A 5950-nucleotide genomic window follows, 5' to 3' on the forward strand; every position below is an offset into this window, starting at 1 on the left:
AGTATGTACACAGACTAATATTCAGTTATTGAAAACAGACTGATGCTAATTGTTCTTTCATAACAGCAAAGGAATGTGATGTGACTGAAGATGAGCATCATGTCTTTCAAAGCCTGTAATCCTGTTGAATCACCGTGTGACAACAGCAGCATGTGCTTTGTGTGTGTTTTCATGAGCGCTGTCCTTTGTCCCGGGTCACAGCAATACAACATAACAAACACTTCACAGCAGTTCAAAGGGAGAGATACACACACAGTCCACATTCACATGCACATCAATGATCCAGAATCAACAGTCATATAAATAACATAACACAGAAGATAATACTTTAGAATGTAAAAGACAGGAAGAAAAGGGCAGCCTGACGCACACACACACACACACACACACACACACACACACACACACACACACATTTGTGGAGCAGTGCCTGTACAATTGGAAACAATAGAAGTGAAGTGAAACATATTGGATTACTGCATGAATATCAATACCGTAATCTGAGTGTAAAGCTTTTGAGTGTAAAGACATTTAGCCTTCTCACAAATTTCCTATCTATCACCCCTGACCCAATTCACTCAGAATCCCCCCCCCACACACACACACACACATACACACACACACACACACACACACACACACACACACACACACACACACACACACACACACACACACACACACACACACACCACCATGCTGTAGTGGGCCAAAGTAAACTCTCCTGTCAGAGGCAGCTTTGAATAGGAGGTGGAAGCTGCACGTTTTGACTGGTGCTGGTGGTAGTGTGTGTGTATATGCGTATATGTGTGCATGTGTGTGTGCTTGTTCTCATATTTGTGATTTGCTACTGCTGCTTTGCTGAATATGTGATAGACAGAAATATCTGCAAACACAGAACAATGCAGATCAAAGACATTTCAAAAGTGATGCATGCATCCAACAATATTCCAGGTGATGGGAAAGTCAAAGAAAAATCTGAAGAAGCATTGCAATAGACTTCAGTATATGGGAGCCTGCAGTACGAAAGTGTTAAGATATTTCTATTTGCTTCAGTATCTCAGTGAAAAACAGGAACACTCACCATCAATCCTTCACCTCCTCACCCCAATCTCCCCCTCTCTGAGTAGGATGGATGGTGACTCACCTCCTCATTCTCTCTCTCAAACACACACACACACACACACACACACACACACACACACACACACACACACACACACACACACACACACACACACACACACACACACACACACACACACACACACACACACACAAACACACAGTGAACGTAGACAGCATACAGTGGCTTGCGAAAGTATTCACCCCCTTGGAATTTGTCCAATTTTGTTGCCTTTACAACCTAGAATTAAAATGTTTTTGTTGGGGGGGTTTGTATCATTTAATTTATACAACATGCCTACCACTTTGAAGATGCTAATGCTAAATATGTTTTAATATGTTTCACCCCCCCAAAGTCAATATTTTGTAGAGCCACCTTTTGCAACAATTACAGCTGCAAGTCTCTTGGGGTATGTCTCTATAAGCTTGGCAAATCTAGCCACTGGGATTCTTGCCCATTCTTCAAGGAAAAACTGCTCCAGCTCCTTCAAGTTGGATGGGTTCCGCTGGTGTACAGCAATCTTTAAGTCATACCACAGATTCTCGACTGGATTGAGTTCTGGGCTTTGACTAGGCCATTCCAAGACATTTAAATGTTCCCCTTAAACCACTCAAGTGTTACTTTAGCAGTATGCTTTGGGTCATTGTCCTGCTGGAAAGTGAACCTCCGTCCCAGTCTTAAATCTCTGGAAGACTGAAACAGGTTTCCCTCAAGAATTTCCCTGTATTTAGCGCCATCAATCATTCCTTCAGTTCTGACCAGTTTCCCAGTCCCTGCCGATGAAAACATCCCGACAGCATGATGCTGGGGATGGTGTTCTCAGGCTGATGCGAGGTGATGGGTTTGCGCCAGACATAGCGTTTTCCTTGATGGACAAAAAGCTTTCCTTTTTGTCTCTTCTGACCAGAGTACCTTCTTCCATATGTTTGGGGAGTCTCCCACATGCCTTTTGGCAAACACCAAACATGTTTGCTTATTTTATTCTTGAAGCAATGGTTTCAAACCCCTGAGCTGACAAGGTACACATCTGTCGTTCTGCCCCTGAACAGGCAGTTAACCCACTGTTCCTAGGCCGTCATTGAAAATAAGAATTTGTTCTTAACTGACTTGCCTAGTTAAATAAAGGTCAAATTTTAAAATAATAATAATAATAATGGCCACTGTTCCATAAAGCCCAGCTCTGTGGAGTGTACGGCTTAAAGTGGTCCTATGGACAGATATTCCAATTTCCGCTGTGGAGCTTTGCAGCTCCTTTAGTGCAATCTTTGGTCTCTTTGTTGCCTCTCTGATTAATGCCCTCCTTGCATGGTCCATGTGTTTTCGTGGGCGGCCCTCTCTTGGCAGGTTTGTTGGGGTGCCATATTCTTTCCATTTTTTTAAATAATGGATTTAAAGGTGCTCTGTGGGATGTTCAAAGTTCTGATATTTTTTTATAAACCAACCCTGATCTGTACTTCTCCACAACTTCGTCCCTGACCTGTTTGGAGAGCTCCTTGGTCTTCATGGTGCCCCTTGCTTTGTGGTGTTGCAGAATCTGGGGCCTTTCAGAACAGGTGGATATATACTGAGATCATGTGACAGATCATGTGACTTTATTTAACTAATTATGTGACTTCTGAAGGTAATTGGTTGTACCAGATCTTACAGTTTTTTTTGCAATCACTTTGGGACTAATTTCAGAACCTTGAGGTCATTTTTCACAACTCTAGACACAAAACTCAAAATGGTCATCACCTGTAACACAGGCTGTCCAATGTTCAAAACATTGCATTGTGCATTCATATGTTTATGTTTAAACCTTGCACTTGCAGAATCATTGGTTCAAATAACAAAATTATCATGAAATACCATCGGAACATTCATTTAGATCACCCACACACAAGATACCGATAGTTTCACTGTGTCGTTGTTCGTACAATCATTAAATATTGTAGTACAAAATATGTGATACATGTTTCATTATGCTACTACATGTAAATACATCACTGTAAAAGGACTAGTAGAGAGAATACTACAGACACAGCGGAATCATTGAACAAAATATGAAGAATCTTCGGGTGAATCCATGCCTGACACTGGTCTGCCGTGATGTCATTGCATGCGTCATTCATGGTCTGGAGAAGGACGGCTTGTTCGTGAGGGCGCCTCACCTCCATGTGGATAAAAAATCCTCAATCGTGTTAAGGAAAGGAGAGTATGGGGGTAAGTACAGGGTGGTAAATTGTGGATGGGCCTGAAACCATGCTTACACCATTTGGTGGAACCTGACATTATCCCACACAATGACATAGGTCATACCATCAGCTCTACAGACCTGATTTAGCTCATCAAGGACGGTTACATTTGAACAGCGAATCATGTGGCTGCCTGCAACTCAATATATAGAGTATATAGAGTAGAGAGATTTAGATGTTGTTCAACCAAACATGAGAACAGCGAATCATGTGGCTGCCTGTAACTCAATATGAGTGCCCCTCAATATATAGAGTATATAGAGTAGAGAGATTTAGATGTTGTTCGACCTAACATTAGAACGGGCAAGATGAGTAATCTAAGCAACTTTGACCGTGGTATGATTGATGATGCCACACATGGTGATTCCAGCATCTCAGAAACAGCTGCCCTCCTGGGATTTTTATGCACTACAGTCTCTAGAGTTTACAGAGAATGGTGCGATAAACAAAACACATTCAGTGAGCGACATTTCTGTGGGAGAAAAACACCTTGTTAATGAGAGAGGTCAGAGGAGAATGTCCAGACTCATTCAAGACAACAGAAAGGCCACAAACACTCAAATAACAGCTGTTTAAAACAGTGGTGTGCAGAATGGCATCTTTTAACGTACAACACCATGAATAATTCAGGCTGTTGTGGAGGCAAAAGGGGGTCCTACCCAGTACTAGATAGGTGTACCTAATAAAGTGGCCAGTGAGTTTACAGTAATGTCAAATCTGAAAACATGGCCTGAAAAAATGGTACATGGGACCATAGAAACAATGTCTGATAAAGAATGATGATGAAATATTACAGCCATAGATAATGTAGTCCAATTGGTTCATATTCCATGGTAATTGGTGTCAATGGATCTCGTTATCATGAAACTTTCATGATCTAAACATGAAATATTGTTTGCCAGTTTCCATAAAACTATGCATTAAGAGTAATGCAACAGTTACTTTTCATTTTGAGCAGTTGTATCAATTGATAGTTAGATCATTGTAATGAAATGAATAGACAGTCATTTCAGATGTAATGTGTGAATTGCATTTTGAAATGGTAATATTTTGATGTTAAGTTGTGTCATTTTGAACAGGTGATTTTAGTTCAATGAACAAATGATCTTAGCTGTATGTGTATTGTATCCAAGCAATTGGAAAAAGTGTTAGAGTTTTGAAAAATGTGCATTTTGATCATTAGTTGTGAGTTTTGTGTCTTGAGTTTTGAAAAAATACCATCAAGATTCTGAAATTAGTGCCAAAGTGATTGTAAAAAAAACTGTATTTAGGGGCTTCATAGCAAAGGGGGTGAATACATATGCACACACCAATTTTTTAAATTATTTTTTTCATTTCACTTCAACAATTTGGACTATTTGTGTATTTCCATTACATTAAATCCAAATAAAATTCCATTTAAATTACAGGTTGTAAAGCAACAAAATAGGAAAAACGCCAAGGGGGATGAATACTTTTGCGAGGCACTGTAACTCATACAAACTGACCAGTACAAAGAACCTCTGTAACTGAATTAATCAAAAGGCCAACTCTCTCTCGCTTCCCCTCGCTCTCTTTCTCTCTCTCTCTACATCTCTTCTCTCTCTTTTAAGGTTTATCAACAAGTCACTAACTGTCAAATCTCTGAACAACACAGTTGCAGTTTTGGCAGTTGGTCAGTTTCTCTTTCTTCTCCTTTAAACTTGACTTCCGTCTCGCTCTTTCATTTCTCTGACCCCTGCCAATAACATTCAAGGCTCCTGGGTTGCCATGGTTTCACTGGATCCCCATGTTGTGATTGGTTGTTGAGGGATGTGCTGTCTCTCTCTTTCTCTGTGTGTGTGTGTTTGTGTGTGTTGGGGGGAAAGGGAGCTGTGGCCAACCCTGACACACACACACACAAACACACACACAGACAAGTAATACTTGTTTACTGTGTAATTATCAGAGTGGTCTATTTGTCAGTAGTTTTGAGGCTGTATTGTCCTCTGTTATGTGGTTGGAGAGAAAGAGAGCTGACTCAATCCTATCTCTGTATGGGGACTGTTTGTTCAAGGACACTCTTATGTTCCTTTTCAATCACCAGACCATTTAAAAAAAACACAAACTCATGTTTGTTTGTGTGTGTGTGTGTGTGTGTGTGTGTGTGTGTGTGTGTGTGTGTGTGTGTGTGTGTGTGTGTGTGTGTGTGTGTGTGTGTGTGTGTGTGTGTGTGTGTGTGTGTGTGTGTGTGTGTGTGCATCCGGGCGTGTATGCATGCACATGACTTTCAAGCATACAGGCTAAAAGCCAATCAGTGTCATTAATTGTGTAGACTGCCTTCATTTTTGCTGGACCCCAGGAAGAATACTTGCTGTCTTGGCAGCAGGTAATGAGGATCCATAATAAATGCAAATACAATTGCAAGTACCATACAAACTTAACAGAGAAAAGTATTCACCACCACTAACGGAGTAGCCTATAGAACATGAATAATGTAATGACCATCAATTCATAATCAATTGTGTATGAGTGAGAAGCCACTGACAGCTCCACTGTAGGTCTAAAGGAGTCAATTACTTGTCCTTAGGAGAATTACTCATTTAATACAGAGCGGATTAATGTTGCACGC

Source organism: Oncorhynchus nerka, linkage group LG9a (genome assembly GCF_034236695.1).
Source record: "Oncorhynchus nerka isolate Pitt River linkage group LG9a, Oner_Uvic_2.0, whole genome shotgun sequence".
NCBI classification, from domain to species: Eukaryota; Metazoa; Chordata; class Actinopteri; order Salmoniformes; family Salmonidae; genus Oncorhynchus; species Oncorhynchus nerka.